This window comes from Podarcis vaucheri (assembly GCF_965113315.1).
Source record: "Podarcis vaucheri genome assembly, chromosome: 1".
Taxonomy (NCBI): Eukaryota; Metazoa; Chordata; class Lepidosauria; order Squamata; family Lacertidae; genus Podarcis; species Podarcis vaucheri.
This window is the reverse complement of record NC_138759.1, coordinates 81483340-81506031: the sequence shown is the minus strand read 5'-3', so window position 1 is coordinate 81506031 and position 22692 is coordinate 81483340. Positions and strand designations below refer to the sequence as shown.

Genomic DNA, 22692 nt, shown 5'->3' with positions numbered 1-22692 from the left:
CTTTCTGATTTCATGCTTTCATTCAGTCTACACAGGTGGAGAGGTGGATGAGCAGAACTTGGGGATGCTAGTGTTGGGATATTGTGCAAGCAAGTGCTGGGCCTCTGGGTGCAAAATCTCATAGACTCTGGCACAGCATGTGGTAGGACGTTGGTGGGTCATGTAAATATATATGGCACCAGAGCTGCAATCCAGCACCCACTTCACTGGGACCAAACCACCTTGAACTTCGGGGTATTTGCATTTGAGTAAAATTGCCTAGGACTGAGCTGCACAGGACTCTGTCATGAGCAAGTCATCCTTTGGATCCTGAAATGGCTTACATCCTGCAAACCAGAGAGAGAGGGACTTGTGATCTGCCATTGTGATTTTCTCTATAGATAGACAGAATAGGCACAATGAGAGGGTCATCCCACTAGAAAGGATAGCATTTCCATGTCCTCTGCGAACCTTCTGGATGATATTGTTTAGAGGCTCTGCGATCTGGTAGTGTCCTGAACTTGGATTTTTTAAATCCCACATCAGCTATAAATGTAAAGGGTGGTTGCATGTGAGTCTCCACTTCCCAGCCCCAGTTCCTCTCCTGTCAAAAAATGGGGGATGCCTCTTCTTCAAACAATGGCTAATTAACTTATAATGGAATTCAGTGTCATGAAATGTGTTGAAGGCCTTAAAAAAGATTTGATGGGAGAGAGGACTATTAATGGCTATTAGCTGTGAGAGCTCAATGGAACCTACATAACCAGAAGCCACACACCTCTAAGCGCTGAGAGCAAATAACAGAGAACCTTACATGCTCTGCTTGTGCATTATCCAGAGGTGGATATTAGAATTTGGGACTAGAAGGGCCTGTGATTTGATCCAGCAGGCCAATTCTTACACTCTTAACAGTAAGCCTCAGATGGGATGTTGAGTGACCGTTTGAAATGAGAGTGGCAATGTACCGGTATTTTGTACATCTGCAAATGTTGAGTAAGTGAATAATAGCTTCTGCCACAGAGCTATAGTGGAGCATAAAGTATCATGCTTATAGATTTTAGCAAAACCATTTCACTTGATCTTAAAGGATGTTACTGTAAACCCCTTAATTGGTCAAGCAAGCCATTTCTACAAAATACATGCCATGCTTAAATTTGTAAATTTATGCATGGCATGAAGAAAGTGGATATCTCCAGCAGATAACCTGTGTAGATAAAAATGCTTTAAAACTTGGCTCAGGAGGTTAGAATTTTTTTTTTTTAAAAAAAGAAAAAGTAGAGTAGGAGCATACACCCAACTTGTCTGATCTGAGAAGACAGACCTGGGCTTGTCTCACTGCTTGACTTCAAACCTTCTCAGCAGCCCCCTGTGGGCCTCAGTTCTCCACCTATAAAATGAGAATGTTAGCAACATATTTCACAAGTCTGTTGTGAAGATGAATAAAAAAATACCATAAAATCAAAGGAAGAGGAGCAAGAAGGAAGAGAGAGCAGAGGTGTAGCATATGGGAGCTTCACAAACATGGTTGCCAACATGTCTATTCAATCGCGATGCAAGAAGGACAACTTTATTAGGAGCAGTTGATCCAAGATCACACATCACATTCACTCTCAAAGGGCAAGGGTGGAGGAAAAATGGTCAAAGAAGAAAGGGAACTCCTGCCTGCGAAATGAGTGATAGGGCCAGACACAGCTTATTCTCAGCTACGGAGTGAATATTCATTAGGGAGAAACTATTTCATTACAAGTTGGTGCTCATCAATTTGGTTTGCTGTTGCATATTCTGCAACTTACATGTGCCAGAGGCAGTGGTGGTGGGTGTGGGACTGAAGGAATTGCTCACTCTGTGCATTCCTTCCACACCCTGGCAGCAAAGCCCTCCTCTGGGGAAGAGCAGATTTAGTGGAATCTGGAGAGGGTGGGATGAAATGCAGATCTTGATGTAGCAGAGAGATGGCAATTTATGCAAGCTGAAGATGTTTATCAACCCTACTTGAGAGCGTTTCCAAGAGGCCCAGGATCTTCTCTTAGGAATTCTTCTGTTCATGCTAAAACATGTGTGTAGGCATCTGCAAGGACCCCTCCCTATAATTTTGCATATACATGTCCAGCATCCTTTGTATTGGCTTCTGTTTGCAGGCAACCCCCACTCCTACCCTGGAATGCTGAAGGTGCAGGCCACGTGGCAGAGTTTACACTGTGCAGGAATCTGGGTGGTGCTCTGGTACTTCATCAATTGACTCAGATTGTAAATCTTTTATTAAAAAAAGAAGAAGAGGTGTGTCTCTAATCCTCATCATACAGGGGGGAAAAACAGGAATATGTACAAAAAAATGTGCAACTCAATGAAAAGTAATGCTCTGCTCACTCGCTGTTGTTGTTCTGGCCTCTGAAAAGGGAATGCCTCTGGCCAAAGGAAGTCGTGAAGAAGCAAGAATGCCTCTTGGTTGTGTCACAACCTCCAAATGTCAGATAACACACAAATGAGGCATGCTAATTTAGTTCATCTCATTTGCATATACATAATTTGCACAACTATCTCCAGATCGCCTTCCCTTAGTGTTGACCTTTATTCTGAACATCCTTCAGTTGTAACTGTTAGTTAATTTCCAACATTTGTAGACTGCTTTTCTTCATAAATGGCCTCAAAGCGGTTTATAGAACAATCAATAAGAAATTCATCAAATAATATCACGATTGGAACAATAAAAAGGTCAAAACATGAAATAGGTCTAATGGAACTTACTGAAGATGCCTGCTGGAATAGAAAGGTCTTTGTCAAGTGCTTGAAGTTTAACAAGAAATGGGCCTGTCTGATCTCAAGTCGCACGACTCTTGGTGAACATCAGAGGTGCCTCTGAGCCATGGGGGACCACTAACAGAGACAATATTTTTCACAGGAAATATTACTCCCAGAAGAAAAGAATAACAAGGAAGTTTAAAGTAGAGGTGGTCGTGTAAATGATGTTGAACTCCTGTCAGCTCCAGCCAGCATGGCCACTGGTCAGGAACGATCAGAGCTGTAGTCAACAACATCTGGTTGGCCACAGGTTCCCTTTCCTTAGTTTAAAAGGGCCAAGGCAGGGGCCTAACCAAATCCCTCTTGGCCTCTGATCTGCTGTCCAGTACTATGGAACATGGCTAGTTCAAACAGTATGCAAGGCTGGAAATCTGCAGTGAAACTGTGGTTCTGGAACTGATCTAGAGCACATCCTAGAACCTGTTGGATCCTGCCAAAGTTTTGGAGACTCTACTGGATGAAGACGATTGACCATTTGCCAACTGGCAACTTACAACACTGGACATAGAACTACTTGGTAAACTGGTCATCTGTTGCCCTGCCAAGTAGTATGGAAACTCTTGCCACACTCTGCACCTCTTCAGAAATCCAGGGAAGCAGGGGGAGGCTGATAAAATTCTACTCAACAATACAGATGACCTGTTTACCAGATCTGTAGTCACCCAAAGTCATGTGTGCCGTATGGCACACATGGTGAAATCTCCAGACCTGTGTTGTCCATTGAAATTAAACTACTACATTCAGGACCCACACAGGAAATAAACCTGACAAGTTTATTAAGAGGCTAATGTATAACTGCAAAATTTTTTCTCCACATTTGGCTCATCAGGCTGTTGGGACCAAGCCTGAAGGGAGATAAAACATGGCCAGGCCAATGGGGGTTTTATGGTTTGTACAGTGGTACCTCGGTTTAAGAACAGCCCTGTTTACGAACTATTCGGTATATGAACTCCGCAAAACTGAAAGTAGTATTCTGGTTAGCGAACTTTACCTCAGTCTACAAACGGAAGCCAAATGGTGGAAGGGCACCGGCAGCGGGAGGCCTCATTAGGGAAAGCACACCTCGGTTTAAGAACAGCTTTGGTTTAAGAATGGACTTCCAGAACAGATTAAGTTCGTAAACAGAGATACCACTGTACTGGCAAAAATGTTATGATGTCAGGTGGTTGCCAGGTGGGTGGGTAGCTAACTCATAGAAATACCATGCCCAGAGTTCCTTGGGGGAATATCTTTGTCAGGTAATCCAATTCATTTTTGTGGAATAGCAAGCACCGGAGTATATCACTTGAGTTGATGAGATAATAATTTGTAACAGCAGTTTCACCTATACAAATTACCACAAGATGGCTGATTGCATGGGAAATCTACCTTGTAAACCTCACCCTGATGTGCATTGTCAGAGGAGTAGCGCTGAGTGGAATAGCTGAAGATCGTCTTGCTCTGGAAACAAAACTAACCCAACAGTAGGCTTGACCAAGTAATCTGCATTCCTCTCCACACACCTCTTTGCCAGGGCACACAAGCCGTAGCTTTTATGAGCTCTATAAATCTTCTGCAAATTTAAATTGTAACATAAAAATGTCTCTAATTGGCCTTTTACCCTCATGCGGTAACAGTTCTAGTGCTCTCCCATTGCCTCCCTTGTGACACATGCATTTCCCCCTCACCCCTGGCTCAGTTGCCTTTGGACATTCTAAATGTGATTTCATAGCCTCAAATTATGCACACATCAAACTGCCCTTCAATGACTGCCCTTCCCCTTCAAACATTAAAAACAATATATGGGAAGATTGTATTGATCTCCTATCAAAACCATTTGCATTCTGACTCTACTACTAGAATAATTCACAATGTTGCTGTTTCAGTGGATAGGGTTGTTGTTTTTAGCTAACTAACCTTTCATTGGGTTTCACAAACAGGGATCATAGGAATAATAAATGATACAAATAAACAGACCAAGCCTTCTCATGCCACATCACAAAAACAGCACAATAAATTTGAAGTGATATCTACAAGATATGGTTCATTATTAGTGGTCAATGTACAAGTTCTAGGTTCATAAAGGTAAAGGTAAAGGTACCCCTGCCCGAACGGGCCAGTCTTGACAGACTCTGGGGTTTGTGCGCCCATCTCACTCTATTGGCCGGGGGCCAGCGCTGTCCGGAGACACTTCCGGGTCACGTGGCCAGCGTGACAAAGCTGCATCTGGCGAGCCAGCGCAGCACACGGAACGCTGGTAAGCGGTACCTATTTATCTACTTGCACCCGGGGGTGCTTTCGAACTGCTAGGTTGGCAGGTGCTGGGACCGAGCAGCGGGAGCGCACCCCGCCGCGGGGATTCGAACCGCCGACCTTTCGATCGGCAAGCCCTAGGCGCTGAGGCTTTTACCCACAGCGCCACCCGCGTCTAGGTTCATAGAGTGGTTTAAATAGAAACAAAAATGAAAACAAAGGGGAAAGATGATAGAATGGAGTTAACATTCATCATTTTATAACTAAAACACTTAATCAGCAGCACTGGGGGTTGTGCTTAGATTAAGTATGAGTAATACTCATTTTTCCTCTTATGTTACCAATGAAACAATACAAAGTGTTGGTATATTGATGAAAGTGGTAGGTGGGGGTTCAAACTGAAGATGATAATTTATGTTTAAATTTAAATTTAGATCAACCAGATTGAGCCAAATGCTGGTGCTGGTAATTGTTCATTTTCTGGAATACTGGCATGTGTTATGAAATTAAACCACACCGGGGTAAAAACCATCTTTCTCAATCTGTCCACATGTTAATCTCGCAAGGAGAGCTGTTTCACAAACTGTTCAGTATCCATTGTCTATTGTTGTGCTGGAAAGGTACTTCCAGTGTCTGGTTATGTTGTGCTTCGCCACTTGTGATAAATGGCATATTAATTCTTTCTCTATTTTGTAAATCCAGTTAAGTTTATGAGCCCACCATTGTTTTGGAGGGAGAGGCTGCACTTTATATTGGTTGGAAAACACTTAGGCTATTGTGCAATCGTGTGTGTGTGTGTTTGTTAAGTTTTCTATTTTACATCTCAAAATAATCATCTTTCATTATACCATACATTCAATGACTTCCCTCCTTCCCCTTCCATGGTTCATTTAGTTCATCCACCATTCCTGCATATTTTGCTATAACCATCTAATTCAGTTCTCCTATCTTACATCACTCTAATATTTATTATACTGTTGAATTTACCTTAATGCTGCCATAAATTTCAACTGTGCACAATTGTTTTCCATATACTCAGTGAAATTCTTCCACTCCTCTTTAAATACCTGCTGTTCTTGCTCTCATTCTTAGACAAGCTAGTTCCACATATTCTATCATCTTAAGTTGCCAGTCCTCCTTCCCTGGGACCACTCTCACTTTCCATTTTGGGGCTAACAAAATCCAAGCCGCCATTGTTGTGTATATAAATAAGCTTTTCTGGCAACTGGAGACTTCTGAACAATTCCTAGCAGAAATGCCTCCGGTCTTTTTGGGAAGGTTGTTTTAAACATTTTTTTCATCTCATAAATCATTTCCCAATGTTCTTTAAGCTTTTTACATGCCTAACATGCAATAAGTTCTAATGTGTAATGTTTCATTTGAGGCTTCCTTAGCTCTGAAATAATTTACATCTTCTCTCTTTATTCCTTCCTTCCTTCCTATCCCTCTTTTCACTTCCTAGTGAGGCCTCAGAGGTAGCTCAGTCAAGGAAGGAGAATAAGATGAGTTAGTTAGACGTATGGAAATGTTATCATGGGCATTTCTAATTTGTCACTATTTTTGGGTGTGATTCAATCATATACTAGCAAATTCAGGTTGTGCAATTACAGCTTATTGGGAGCTTTTGTGCAAGAAACCCACTTCCTTAAAAAAAAGAGGACTTTTCTGATGAGGAAAGTGATGGGGCAATGCAGTAAAATGTGTGAGATAACACTTGCTTTGATACAGTGAATTCAACAATCAAAGTAATCTAATCCCCCTGCAAACAAATCAGGATGAAGGCTCAACAAACGTAGCCATTTGATTCATGACTGGCTTTGACGTGGATGGCACTTTTTGCTCAATGGGTCCTTTAGGAAGCAGCCACACTTCCTGTTTCCTCTCTGTAGTTTATAAAAATGATTGTCACTTGCCTTATAAAATGATGTTGTTAAGCAGTACATTCAATCCCCCCTCAAAACCCCCATGATGTGCTACTTCTAGCTTTGTGTCAATGATCCTGCTCAGAACTGCAGAAATGCATCTACCCCACATACACTATATCAAAATAATGTGATATTTTTACATTTCTGAGCATGCAAGCAGTATGCATGGGCAGTTGATGGAAATATTTGTTGTTTACAAGAGGCCATTTTAGTGCATACACCAACAGAGCATTTTAAACATGAAGCTTAAAGCGGCTTTTGCCTTAGTTAGGTTTGTAATTGAATTGAATCACAAAAGCTTCTGTTCTCATGAGCAATAACCAGCCATTAACTGAACTAGCACAAGAGAGGCTCAAAGGCAATTTAAGTCGCATGTGCTAACATCATTAGCATTTATTTCTATATAGCACATTTAAATTCTTCCCAGTAATTTTTACAACAGCCTTGTTGTTTTTGCAAGTCTAACACAACTATCCATCTGGAAATGATTGCTTTTGTTGTTTATATTGCACCACTAAGGTACACACACTTTACACAGTAGAAGAGGATATCTCCCTGTTCTGCGGAGCTTACAATCTAAAATTCATCACAGTGGAAACAACACATGAAGGGGAGGAACATAGAGGCTGGGTCAACATTAGAAGCAGTATGCAATTGCATGCACCTAGGCAAAGGCTGACCTATAGCAGGGCATGAGAACTGGGAGATGGAAGCCAAAGAAAGGAATTTGAAGGAATCAAGAGAAGTGCATCCTGCAGCAGTTCTGGGAGGTAATTTCAAGCATGTGGGGCATCAAGAGAGAAAGGGTGGAGTCTTTTCAGGAAACAGAACTTCACAAAACTCAGGACAGAGGGGAAAGATCCCAAATGGACAGTTGTATATGTGAGAGATAGGGGATGGAGGGTTTCAAAAGTAAGGGTTATAATAATTTGTGCTGAACTGATAGCATTGAAAGCTGCCTTATACCAAGTCAGATAATTGGTCCCTCTAGATTAATAATAATAATAATAATAATAATAATAATAATAATAATACCCTACCCTTCCTCACGAAGGAGTCCAGTATTATCCACACTGACTGGCAGAAGCTCTCCACGGTTTCTGACAGGGTCCCTCCCAGTTGTACCTGGAGATTTTCAGGACTGAATCTGGAACCATGCAAAACAGATGCTCAACCACTGAGCTATGCTTTTTTTTCTAGGACAGGAAGTCAAAGGAGGGATTTAGGGAGGCATTTCATGTGATCAGAATGATGAGAAAGGTGTATTATTTTGGCAGAAGAATGCCTGGTAGATGCAAGGGGATTAAGGGGAAGCAATGGAAGACCAAGGAGGAGAAGATTGTAGCTGCCTAGCAACAGATGATCAGGGCATGGACCAGAAGCTTTGCTCAGAGGACAAAGAGGAAGAGCTACATTTTTACAGTGATATAAAGGGAGAAGTGACATGACTTGACCACAGACTCGATATGGGGAATAAAGGAGAGAGAGAAGTCAATAATAAAGTCAAAGCTATGTGACTGATCAATGGGAGGTGGGGTAATAACATTGCCAATGGATAAGGAAAGCATGAGTGGAAAAGAGGGTTCGGAAGGATGAGATGGTCAGTCTTGGACATAATGAGTTTAAGATGTTGCCAAGCAGAGATATTGGAGAGGAAGCAGGAGATGTGGGACTGAATTACAGGGGAGGCAGAGATGGGTGTCATCTGAGTACATGTGGTACTAAAAACAACGGCAATGATGAGGTCACCCAGGGATAGTGTGTATGAGAAAGAAGATCAGGGGGCTGAGGATAGATGGTGCTGAGGAGCTGGTAGAGATCAAGGCAGAACTAGATGGTCTGGTGCTAACAGTGGGAGGAGATTTAAATCAGAAGCAGCTTCTGCCAGAGTCTTTCCTGTACTGGAAAAAAGAGGAGGAACTACTGCAGGCACAGCATTAAAGAACTAAGAATGACAAGGAAAAGGGGAGTCAACCGCCCTAGTTGTGGAATAAGCACTGCCAAAGGTACATGGGTATGGCAGGTGTCTTGTATGTATTCATAAGGTTCAGTGGTAGAGTGAAAGTACTGCAATAAGCTATAAACTTTGAACATTCAACTTTTATTTATGTGTGTTGCAATGTGTTGTAAATGTTGATGTAATCTTCTATCAGAGATGGGTCGGGAGCAGAAAGAATTAAAGCAGCAGAGTAGGGAGGTGCATATCCCCTTTGGTGATGGAAGCAGACCGCTCTCTCACTCTTGCACACACCATAGCTCTGTGGGGACATGACAGACCCACTTTTAGATCTCCTGTGGACAGAATCTTCCTCTGCGCTCACATTCTGAGTGTGCTACTACTGCTGCTGCACAATTTAATACTTGGTCCTGTAGCTCATAAGTTTGGATGTTGTGTTAGTGACACAGGGCTTATAATAATGGTTTTATTACATTTTTTGTTTTATATTGCACACAGCTTTGAGATTTATTATCACGACAATTAGTTTATAAGTGTTCCTAAATAAAATAAATGAAATAATTGCTATCATTACCACATTGACCTCTCCCATCCCCTATGGGGAAAGTTGGTCAATGGTACAATGAGAACAATTTCCTCTGGAGTCTGGGCAAAGTATGGGATTGGGTTTTTTCTGGAGTTCTTCACAGAAGAGTACTAGTGTCAGGTGCCCAACATTTCTCAGGAAATCTAAGAAATGAAACCAAAGAAAAGCCCAGTGAAGTTTTGAAAGGTTGAGTGCAATTTTGAAAGGCATCTTCACCCCCCCCAGACAGACAAAAACCTGCTTCTTCAAGAACCATCATGCAAAATTTGGTTACAATATCTTAAGAGGTGTTCAAGTGCATAGAGAACAGACAAACCATTTTCCAAAAAATGTAGTAGTTCTATATTAATGTTAAAGGCGAGGCACAGATAAAACCAGAAAGGAGAGTTCTAAATGGATGTGGTTAATGGAGGTTGGATGAGGCTACAAGCCCAACAGTAGTAGCAAGAGAATGATACTACTCACACCACTAAGAATACTGGTCAGTATTTCTTAGGCAGCCACCTGCTGCTTTTCAGCTATGAGTTTTCTTAGGCTGTGTACACATTATTAACTAGAAAAGCATCTAAGTTGTTCTTTTTCTCAATGCATCAGAACACAGTATTGGCCAAGAAACAACAGGACAGATATGGATTGTGGAGAACATTGTATGTACACCCAAACCAGCAGTGGGAGCACACTGAACGCAGAGCAATTAGGAGTGTATACACAGATATTGGGATGGCTAGAGGGGGGTTCCCAGGCCTGTGGCTGGGTGTGGTCAACCACAGGCTTTGTATGCGAGACCTAACTTGCACATGGAAAGGTAGCATACTTTAGAAATTGCCAAAGTTGGCTGCATTTCACATTGGAGGGCAGAGCTGGCATTTTAATTCAGTCCTGCCTGTTTTATTAGTTAATCTGCTGCTGCCTCCAAGCCACACTGGAGGAGAATGGTTTGGGGGTTCATTGCACTTGATATACACACTGTGTGTTTCCTACAAAGGAAAACATGGGCAGGTAGTGCTGGAAGAGATCCCTGAGCTGTAGGGAGCCAGTGATCCGAATCAGAGCCAAGCTCAGAAGCAGGGTGTTTGCTAAACACATGCTCTTCTATTTGGCTATAAAGTGAAAGTGGGTGCTCTGCCTTTATCACTAAACTGAGCTTGCTGACAGCAGGAGGGAAACTGCCCTCTCCTCTACCTTTCTTCCCTGTGCTTTGTTGCTTTAATTCCACCCCTAGCCCAGCTGCAATACCAAGGAAATTACTGGGGTGTTATTGGGGCAGGGTGGGGGTGATATTCCAGCAGGTGAATGCAGAACAGCAAAGCTGGGGAGGAGGCAGTTTTTGCTCCCATTGCTCCCCCCCCCCCATGGTGCATTTAGTAATAAAAGTAGATACCTCCCTGCTCTATAGCCAAGCCAGCAAGTGCGCATTTCAAAACATATGCATCTGGTTCGGCCCTTGCTTTTTTCACCTGAGGAGGAATCCAGTTGATTACCAGACAGTCAAGGTAGCTGGGATAATAATGTCTGTTTCCAGCAGCGGCAGCAGCAAGCAATACCGGGCAAGTGCTGACTTGTATTGTGACGGTTTTCCTCCACCAGGCCAACTCACGTCACCACCCTCTCCTGAGGGGGAGGCTGAGACTAGAGTTACACGCACACCCCATCGTAGGCCTTGTAAGAGCTAGGCCAGGATAAGAGACACAAACGTGTTGCCTGCTTTCTACTAAAACTGGCAAACTCGCCCTTTATTTGGCAGGCAGTCGCTTTTCTCTCAGCACAAGCTATTTTGTTTTGTTCACCTGAAGCACGGAACTGTGTGTGAAGGAGTGAGTCTGTCAAACAAAGTGAGAACTAGAAAAGATGTTCAGAACACAGAGCTCCTCCTTTTCTCACTGCCTCACTACTGCTTTATTCCACCATCTCTCCCTGAAAAAAGGCAGATTCCTTTCATCCTTCTCACACACACAAGAGCTTGTGTGACTTGCCTAGGTATGGAGAATGGGTGATGGGCTTGGCCCTACCTACTGCTGACCCTTCTGGCTTTGTCCTTCTAACTATCTCTGAGTTGAGGGCACCACCCATGTGCCGTCTCACACAGAGCCCCTTTCATTTGTTTCCCTTAATGGCCCATCGCCCAGGATGTCACCTCAACACAGAAAGCTAGCCTGACTCATATTTTAACACTAGAAGAATCTTACATACAGCCTACTTCCTCCCCTCAAAACTCATAACAATATTTCTACCTGCCAGAAGAAGATGACTTTTAATTTGTGAGTTATGCAATGACTTCGAAATGGCTGCCCTCGTGTGAGAAAATATGTTAGACCTCAAAAAAGAAGCAAACCAGAATGGTGGCTCTCAGTTAAGCATTTCAAGAAGTGTTTCAGTAGAGAAGCTCTGGGATATCCCAGAGGCAGCCTTGTCAATTATTTTCCTTGAGGATTAACCACCTGCTCAAGGATGCGTGCAGTTGTTGGCATTTATTTAGGGATTAATCTGAAGAATAAAAGCACATTTTTGTACGAGGATTTTTGTGGAGTAAACATATATGTATGGGGGAAAGAGCTGTCAACTGCACTGGGAAACAATTATGTAAAAATTAAAAGACAAGGAGCTCTGGACAATTTGAACAGAAGCATGTGAGTTCCTGTGTGAGGTTTTCTATCCTGCAGAGGAAGGCATTTTATCATAGGGTTATCCTTCCTGCCTCCTTTACTCCCTCATTATCAAAATTTCTGAGTGGCTCCATGATAGCAATGGAGAAAAAAATAAATAAATGCTTTACAGTACTTATTTCATTTGTTTTGTAACCTATGACAACAAATATTGCTGGTCAGTTAAGACAATTTTATTTGCTACCATCTTACCCAGTGGTTCTCAAACTTTTCTCTCTGGGCCAAACTTTCAGAATAAAAATTTGCTTGCACCATACTGAAGTTGTTATTGATAAGAAATACATGGGGGGGGGAGAAACAACTCATAACAGTGCTTGATTTATTACACAGAAACACAGCTACTTTATAATATGATCATGAGACATTCGAAAAGAATAAAACAATGTAGCTACATAAGTACATGAATCATTCCCAAAATATAAATGAGCCTCTTATATATGTAGTATGTATACAAACTCAGTGAAAGGTATGAGCTTACTTTTGCCAGGTAATCTCATTTATATTAGGTCTAATTTGAGACAGACAAACCCTCATATCCTCATCAACACCAAAAAGCCTTTCTCTTTTCTGGTCTTTCACATTTGTCAGAGTTGAAAATCCCTGTTCCATATACATATCTATCCATAAAAATATTATATTGATACTCTATGCTACACTACTCAACTGTACTACATTGAAATATTTAAATGTTTATTTCATTGTTCTTGAATCTTCCCAGCATGCCACACCATTTGAGAACAACTGATGTAAGCAGTAAAAATGAGTGCTTCTTTTGGGATTAGTTCCTTAAGACATGAGTATACCTGAAGATCCAGGTAAACGCCCCATAAGGTTACTCATACATCTACTCTCTGACAAAGTCATCCGTAAACTGATGAGATGCTGGAGTTTTGTTCCACGTTCAAATTTTCTGGGAAACGGACGCACAATATATATTTCCCTACAAAATGATAGGTTGTATCTTATGTGGTAAGAGTAAAAAATATTCTGTGTCTTTTAAAAGTAATGTTGGAAGTAGGCCTATATGATTTCAAGTATCTACTCAACCATCTGTTCAGGCGAAATTAAGAAATGGAAGGAACTTTTCAAAGTAAAGAGCATATGATTACATGACATGTTCTAGTGTTTTATAAAGTTGTTGTCTATATTTCCCCCCACAAGTCTAAATACAGGAGTAAGTGCAAAAGATTTGCTGCTAGGGACAACTTACTTGTGATGATGCCTGATGATCACATAAATAAATCCGGGGGTGGGGAGGACAAGCAGTAGTTCCTGAAATGTGAAGAAAGCATTATGTGCAAAGCTGCTATATTCTGGAATGAAACATAAAGGAGATCCGCTTATTATAAGCAATATTGCATTCACCTGGCAACCGGGATGGAATTAAAATACTATTTGGGCTTGCAGAACTCATTTTCCGCCCCTGATTTCTCTGGGCATGAGAGGCGATTCATGAAATAAGGGGAGATGCTGTGCTCCTGGGGCTCAGTACAGAGATCTACATTCACTTCCTGATGGGTGGAAGCCCTGGAAACAACTCAGTAGCTGCAGTTCCTCCACCTCCAGGAGGCTACCTATAAAACTCAGGCAATCATCACTGAATCAAGTTACATTTGTTTTGGGGGTTTTTGCTAGTTATCTCTGTCCCTGCAGCTTGACCCCATCATATAACCCTGGGAAGCATGGATCTCAGAACAGTACACCTTTGTCTCATATCCGTGCCTTAAGCCAGTCAGGAGGATATATTCAGACAAAAGCATCTTCTTAATGGCATATTGGGTAGATGTCGATAGCACAGTATGCACTTGATTAACTGTGCAAGGTCGTTAAGATTCATGCTCCAAAGAGCTTATGACAGAAGAAATCAATGTGTAAGGAAGGTTTGATTAAAATTCTTCTCTGGAAGGATTTGAAGTGGCTGGATAGTCAGCGTACATTGTTTATGAGGAAATGAAGCAGTGATAATCAGAGTGATGGATGAATGGAATAGACAGCAGAGTTAGGCTAGAAGCTGAGGTGGAGTAAAGTGCACAGAGCAAGATAGGGAGAAATAACAAAACTAATAACTCTCTCCCGGTATCTGGCAACTTTCATCTGCAGGTCTCAAAGCAGTTTGCAGAGGTGGGTCGACACCATTCCTTTAATTTACACACGTGATTGAGAGATTAGGACTTGCTTATTACAGCTGCATATCAGATAGTTGATGAGATACGGCTACATTAACTTGCCAGGCAGCTTGATCCTACAGACATCATACCTCGGGCAGTAAAGCAGTTGGCTCACGCCTGCTTCAGCTATTACATCATCCTGCACTTAATGAGTGAGGAAGAACCTTTGGAGTTGCACTGGTCTTCTAGCAAGTGTTGGAGCTCTTAGTTTGCCACAGAGAATGGGCCCATCACCTGAAATTCAGCATTACTGAGGTAGGGGGTGAGCAGTAGTATGTGGCTACTGGTTTTGTAGGTAGCAAATAATTGTGCAGACCCTCTAGTCTGCCCTTACAGCTCACTCCATCATTATGATGTGAATCTTTATTTAAAAGGATGTGCATTGGCACTACATGGAGCTATACACATCTTTTTGATGTTATAGCCCAAGCTGCAGATGTTGCTGGACTACAACACCTATCATCCCTGACCATTGACCATTTTGGCCAGGGCTGATGGGAGTTGTGACCTTCCAGATCCTGCTGGACTCCCATCAGCCCTGGCCAGCATGGTGATGAGAGTTGAGTTGAACAGTTTCTTCACAGTCAAAGGTTCTCTGTCCCTGATCTATGTCCTCTCCTTCCACTCCTTCCCTGGTTTCCTCTCTGTTCCCAACCTATCTCATCTTTTTGTTCTTCCAAATTGTCCTCTCTCCTTCTCTTTATCTCATGTCATAACTTACGCTGCTGAATTATGCTCATCCTGCTAGGTTGTCTTATTATAATAATTTTTCATATATTCTATATATAGCATCCAATCCTCTTCAAGTTCTTTTTCATCTCTGTTTCTTAGTCTATTAGTCATACCCACTAGTTCCACGTATTCCAGCAGTTTATGACGCCACTCCTCTTTTGTTGTAACTACGTCTGTTCTCCACTTTTGTGCAAGTAAAATCCGCGCAGCCGTGGTCGCATACATCAACAGACTCACTTGTTTTTTGAAAAGCTTCTGGGTTTTTAGGAAAGGCTCTTTTATACCTACATGCATTTTAAGCCGCTAATGTGTACACAGTCAAAGCATCTCATTCATTACCTACTTTCCTGATTCCTTGTGAACATGATCTAGCTAAAACTTACTTTATATGTTGTAAGTGCTATAAAAACATTTAACAACCAGTCCTCAACATGCATAATATTTGTTCGAAACGTCTTCCACCTGCAGCTTCAGTTACCTCCTGGTAATTTTTATTTTTATTTTTTGGCACTTATGCATTAAGCCTTCTCTGTTGCTGACGGTTCACAGCTTTTCATTGGAAGCAGCTCTCACGCTTTCCCTCCTTCTCTTTCCCTTTCATTACAAGGCTGATTTGGTCCTTAGGTGGGGACAAAAGTTTATTGATTGCTCTGCAAGGGTAGATTTCAATGCTTTTGTCACTGACTGTGGGAGAGAAATTTGAGTCGAGAGGGAACTTAAACCACAGCAGCTGGAAAGGCTGGCAGGTGGGTTTCAAGAAGTTGCCATTGACTTATGGTGGCATGGGCACTTTTATGTGGAGGGTCTGGCTGCTTGTCTCAATGTCTCCAGTTTAACCAGTTGTCCGGGGCTGCCCTGCAGTTCTCTTTCATCAGCTAAGAGCAAGATACAGGTTGATTTATTTTGCATGTACCTTTGCTACACAGATGTCAGCGTTGTATGGTATGTTTGATGCTATCTGTGCATGGACATATTGAAAGAGGTCATTTCTGGGCCATCCTACTGAAAAGCAGAAATCAACCCTGAGTGCATTTTGGGGAGCCCCATGTATATAAAAATATTGAATTCTTCATGACAACAGCTTGTGTAAATCCATCATCAACATACTGGGCAGCAGAGATGCAATTTCTACAGCAGGCTAGCTTCCACACGCACACACACACACACACACACACACACTCCTCCATCCAACAGTAATTGTCACAAGTCACATTCAGATGACCTGTGTATTGAACATTCATCCTAATTAGTTTGCAGGAAGTATGCAGGGAGGTCAGCTTTCCTTATTGCAAAATGTCTGGGTTTTGTTGTGGGGGGAAGGTAAGTTTGTTGTGCAAGAGCTCTAATTCACTTTAATTGTGCAACCTGAATTTGTTGAAACGTGATTGAATGCTGCCTGAAATTAATGACAGCCTGAAAGTGCCCAGAGATCAAGGAGACATTCCAGCCAGGCAGAAACACTCAAGGAGGGTATTAAGCAAGGCTGGTGAGAGCTGTGACCTAGGGAGAAGGGATATGGCTGGAGAGTGGGTGTGGCTGAAGGGTGAGATGGGCTGGAGGGTGACATTTGGCCGCTAGGCCTGATGCTCTGGATTTCTGCTCCGGAACACACAAGATTCCATAGCAGATGTGCAGAAAAGGTTTTTGGCAGAAAAGTCAAAGCGGAAATGGTTTCTTACAGGCAGAAACTAGCATAGTGCAATCAATTATCTGAAAATGCCTGTGTGCGCTGCCCATGCTGGACTCTTTAAATTCACAGCTGAAACTGTGGGAACAGTTTCCAATTATATGAGAACTTTGCCATCTTCTCCTATTGTAGAGATATGTAAAATATCGGTAGCCTCCCTTGTGCATGGGGCTAACGGTCATGCAGTCTCTGTGTCTGATACTAAAGTCAGGTAAGGGATTATTAGGTAGGGATGGAGCACCTTCTCTGTGAAAGGGCCAGTTCTCATGACAGTTTTACTTTGGGTGACTGAATGCAAAGGACAACAGGTGAGGCAGACTCCTCTCCCTTTATGGTTGCACGGGAGAGGGAATATTGGCAAGCTTTCAGTCATAGGTGAAAATTAATCAAAATCAAAACCTATCAGAATTAATTCCCCTGCAAAACTGCCCAAGGAACAGGAGCCCTGTCCTCCTTTCATCTGGTCTCCCATGTCTCACCCCAAGGCAGCTCTGGTTTTCAGTGAACCAGTACTGTCAATCAGCTGCATCAGTGCTGGCAAGGGGGTTCTGTGTGTACTGTGAGTTCAGTAAGTTGAACTCACACCTGGCATCACTGCAGGTGTAGTTTTCAAACATTTTCAGTGTGTGTGTGTGTGTGTGGTATATTCTCTTGAGATTGCAGGATTTTCTAAAATAATGCTGTGTTGTGCAATACAACATGTGAAGCTTCTGAGAAAACAGATTTTTGCTTTGCTGTGCAAAATATAAAAAATTGGGAGGGGGGAGAGAACTTGTGACGAGACTATTCAACAGCCATGGTAGCGCAGAAAGTCAGAAATTACATTTTCCAGAAGAAGAAGTTGTTGTTGTTGTTTAGTTGTTTAGTTGTGTCTGACTCTTCGTGACCCCACAGACCAGAGCACGCCAGGCACTCCTGTCTTCCACTGCCTCCCGCAGCTTGGTCAAACTCATGCTGGTAGCTTCGAGAACACTGTCCAACCATCTCGTCCTCTGTCGTCCCCTTCTCCTTGTGCCCTCAATCTTTCCCAACATCAGGGTCTTTTCCAGGGAGTCTTCTCTTCTCAGGAGGTGGCCAAAGTATTGGAGCCTCAGCTTCACGATCTGTCTTTCCAGTGAGCATTCAGGGCTGATTTCCTTAAGAATGGTTAGGTTTGATCTTCTTGCAGTCCATGGGATTCTCAAGAGTCTCCTCCAGCACCATAATTCAAAAGCATCAATTCTTCGGCCATCAGCCTTCTTATGGTCCAGCTCTCACTTCCATACATCACTACTGGGAAAACCATGGCTTTAACTATGCGGACCTTTGTCGGCAAGGTGATGTCTCTGTTTTTTAAGATACTGTCTAGGTTTGTCATTGCTTTTCTCCCAAGAAGCAGGCATATTTTAATTTTGTGGCTGCTGTCACCATCTGCAGTGATCATGGAGCCCAAGAAAGTAAAATCTCTCACTGCCTCCATTTCTTCCCCTTCTATTTGCCAGGAGGTGATGGGACCAGTGGCCATGATCTTCGTTTTTTTGATGTTGAGCTTCAAACCATATTTTGCGCTCTCCTTTTTCACCCTCATTAAAAGGTTCTTTAATTCCTCCTCACTTTCTGCCATCAAGGTTGTGTCATCTGCATATCTGAGGTTGTTGATATTTTTTCCGGCAATCTTAATTCCGGCTAGAGATTCATCCAGCCCAGCCTTTCACATAATGAATTCTGCATATAAGTTAAATAAGCAGGGAGACAATATACAGCCTTGTCGAACTCCTTTCCCAATTTTGAACCAATCCGTTGTTCAATATTCAGTTCCAACTGTAGCTTCTTGTCCCACATAGAGATTTCTCAGGAGACAGATGAGGTGATCAGGCACTTCCATTTCTTTAAGAACTTGCCATTGTTTGCTGTGGTTGACACAGTGAAAGGCTTTTGCATAGTCAATGAAGCAGAAGTAGATGTCTTTCTGGAACTCTCTAGCTTTCTCCATAACCCAGCGCATGTTTGCAATTTGGTCTCTGGTTCCTCTGCCTCTTCTAAATCCAGCTTGCACTTCTGGGAGTTCTCAGTCCACATACTGCTTGAGCCTGCCTTGTAGAATTTTAAGCATAACTTTGCTAGCGTGTGAAATGAGTGCAATTGTGCGGTAGTTGGAGCATTCTTTGGCACTGCCCTTCTTTGGGATTGGGATGTAGACTGATCTTCTCCAATCCTTTGGCCACTACTGAGTTTTCCAAACTTGCTGGCATATTGAGTGTAGCACCTTAACAGCATCATCTTTTAAAATTTTAAATAGTTCAGTTGGAATACCATCACTTCCACTGGCCTTGTTATTTGCAGTGCTTTCTAAGGCCCATTTGACTTCACTCTCCAGGGTGTCTGGCTCAAGGTCAGCAACCACACTACCTGGGGTGTACGAGACATCCATATCTTTCTGGTATAATTCCTCTGTGTATTCTTGCCACCTCTTCTTGATGTCTTCTGCTTCTGTTGGGTCCTTACCACTTTTGTCCTTTATTATGATAATCTTTGTATGAAGAAATTAGTGAGGTAGATAGACGGGCTAGACCAAATCAATATATGAGTGAGGGGTGGGGTGGAGCAATAACCAGGAAGATGCACATTGTGAAGCACTTGTGCAGATTAATTGTGGGGAAGGTGTCTTTCGCTTACTAAGGGCACTCTCAGATCAAGAGTTTCATGAGTTTCAGGTGTAATGCTTCCAGGACTGATGGTGATCCCTGTGCTGATTGTTGCTAACTCAAATGGACTAGCAGGATCAGTGCCAGTGGCACAAACCAAATTAGTGCCTATACCACTATGCCCTCACACTAATTAGTACAGACTCTAATTAGTTCGGCTGAGTTACATTTTCCAGGAATTCTGGTTTGGCATTACAACCAGGAAGAGGAATGGCAGCAATAGGTTACAGAAAAACAACAGCACCTCCTCATGCTATTTTCAATGATAGATCACACAAAATGGCCTTGCACAGACATTGTCTTAATTCATGTGTCTGGTAAAGTAGACTAACTCCTTGAAAGCTTATGCCATAGTGTTAGTCTTTAAGCTGCCACAAGATTCTTTGTTTCAACCTTCCCCAGCTTGGTGCCCTTCAGAAGTGTTGGACTACAGCTCTCATTATCCCTGATTGGGGTAGATGGGAGTTGTAGTCCAGTAATATATGGAGAGGGCACCACGTTGAGGAAGGCTGTCTGGTTTTATACTTCATTTAAAGGCTGGCAGACTCACATTTTCTAATGTCAAGAGCATCAGAACATAAAGGAAAGTTCATACTGAAGTATTCACACAATGGGAAGTGGGGAGAGACGATAGATAGATAGATAGATAGATAGATAGAGAGAAAGAGAGAGAGAGAGAGAGAGAGAATGCCATCTTTGTATTTCCTTTGTGCTCAAAATCACATCCAGAAGTATATTTAATCTTGTAGCCAGGTGACATGGGAAGGATAAGTCCAGGCCCATCTCTATCCAGATGACCCACCCTTGACCCACACACCCCACACACCTCCTGCTTCCTGATGCTATCTTGGAGATTTCATCAGAGAAGGAAAAGAGCAAAGGCCACAATATGGATGGCAGAAGGGGAAAGGATTTTCTGCCACTTTACTAAAATTCACTGCTTCAGGTTGGGCCCATTCTGCTCTGTCTCCCCATCACCTCTAAAGGAAACAGAAGGTGTTGGGGAAATGTCCTCAAAGCACCATCCCTGGTGGCTTGTTCAGTGCTACAGTGTTTAGTCAGAAGTGTGGACAAAGGTGGCCCAATACAAGTTGGACTGTGATGCCTCCACTGATCCAGTGAGGCCCTGGTCCACCAATTGATCAGGGGAAAACCATCACAAGGATCATCACAATCTGCGTGTAGCTTAGATTTGTAAGGTACCCTGAATCGGGACATGACGACACCACAATTGGGTTTTGTTTGGAAACAGCCTGACATGAGTCACAGATGAAATTTATACTCTGAGATTAATGCTTGATATATGCAAGGGTAAGCAACCTGCGGCCCTTCAGATGTTACTGGAGTCCAACTCCCATCAGTCTCAGTCAGTGGTCAGGGATGATGGGAATCGTAGTTCAGCAGTATTTGGAGGGCCACAGGTTGCCCAGTCAGGGATGCTCATGCAGTGGTCCCCATAGGATGACTGTCTATGAGAAACAACTTCTCCCCATGTCAATTTTTTGTGACTGGTCAAAAGCAAATTACTTCATAGGATTCCTTTACTCCAGGTCAGTGAGGTAGGTACACTGTTAGCCCTCAGGCTGTTAAAAAGCATTGTATCACTAGTTCCCCAAAAATCTGACACCTGCCAGGAATTTTGAACTTCTAGCATGAATAATCTTCTTGGCCAAACATCATAAGAAATAATAAAAATACACACTCCTGCCCCTCCCCCAGATTCCTCTACCTGGGGCATTGTTGCTGCTGAACATCAATGGGGATATCAGTGGCAATTAATGTTCTCATGAAAGTGCACAAGAAGGGAAATGCCCAATTAGCCTTTAGCACAGTCCTGGGAACTGCTGAGTATTAATCCTTGCTCCGCTTCCGACTGATGAATTGCTCCACATTGCGTGCCTCAGTTTCCCACTAGTTAACAGAGGGACACTTCTTCTTAATGAGGTCTCCTTAATTTGGGAGTGCTTTTTTAACTCAGAGGATTATTCATACTTTAGTCACAGAGCATTTATTAGCTGGAAACTCAGCATCGCCTATGCTGTGCTGTGCAGAATTTTAAAAGCTAAGCTGGGCTGGGCTGGGCTATTACAATGATTAACGCTACACACGTCCAGAGAGTCTTTCATCTGGACATCTGACAGAGCTTCACAAACGCTAGTTAATTATTATTTGGTGAGAGACCACCCAAGGGAAAACCATCATATGGAACGCTGTGTGTCTTGATTATTGTCCCCTGCAAGCCTCAAGGCAGGCGTACTTCCAAGAGGAATATGCTGCTTCCCTGAGAGATAAATAAGCCAGCTGAGGACTGTGCAAGAGGAGACTGAATGGTTTGTTTCTATTAACTGGTAGTCATATAGTATTGTTAGCATTTGGGCCATCATGTCCGAATGTCTCACTGCACTTGCTGTCCTTCATATGCAAAATAAAGACAGTCTCTTTAGTTCCTGGTGCATCAAGCCCAAGCATAGGCAAACTTGGCCCTCCTGATCTAGCCCATTAAAAGGCTGTAATAATAAGCCGAAAGTCTTTTTCAAGTCTACCAAGCCTATGGAAGTGCTGATGCTAGCAATGACCAATTACCTTGATTGATTGGCATATACAGAGAGTAAAAGTATGGGCTATACTTAAGCCCATTTGCTCTCACACGGTATATTCTGTGTACTGCTAAGGTCTATAGGGCATTCTTTTTTAAAGAGTTGGGCATCATTTTTCTTAAGGCTTCAACAGTTTTGAGGAATGGATAAGACTTTCCCTTGTGAGCACAGTCTGCATCTGTTTCACTTGCTATCCCATTAAAGTAGAAAGGAACAGACATAATGCTATACAGGTGGTAGACAGGGCGAAGAGGTCCAGTAACAGAAAAAGAATCTCACCAACAGTAGTAGAAGGATAAGGAAAGAGTCTAATGAGCTTGGAGTTGTAGGGCAAGAAGTAGCAACCTAATGGTGGGAAGAACAGGAATCAAGAACCCATTATGGGGTGGTTATGGAAGGATACATGGATCTGTATGAAGGACATGCTGGGATTTGGCAGATGGCAAGGCCACAGTGGAATGGTGATGACAGCAGTGTGTGTGCAGTTTTAGGATTCTACCCATCGTAGAAGACCATTTCTGCCGCAATGGTGTTGTTTCTCTCTACACTTGCTTCGCCCCAGAGTCTTCCAACACTGAGCAAGTGCTGTATAGCCTCCTAAGAAGCAAGGAAATGGCTCTTCCCCCTTCATTAGTATTGCAGTCTACAAGGCTAGTCCAAATGTATTTTGCAGCAAATGGTGT

General features: G+C 42.6%; 1 protein-coding gene and 1 long non-coding RNA gene across 6 annotated transcripts in view; one reads left to right on the top strand and one right to left on the bottom strand.

Annotated features, from left to right (window-relative positions):
- Positions 1 to 22692, top strand: part of PKP3 (plakophilin 3) — a 67864-nt gene that overhangs the window by 214 nt on the left and 44958 nt on the right. The window lies entirely within an intron of this gene.
- The window catches only part of LOC309514562, a 55905-nt gene that overhangs the window by 31594 nt on the left and 1619 nt on the right, over positions 1 to 22692 (bottom strand). For all 4 annotated transcript variants that reach the window (XR_014212061.1, XR_014212062.1, XR_014212063.1 and 1 more), the window contains exon 2: positions 13352 to 13413. This is a non-coding gene — a long non-coding RNA (uncharacterized lncRNA). The remainder of the gene's footprint in view (positions 1 to 13351; positions 13414 to 22692) is intronic.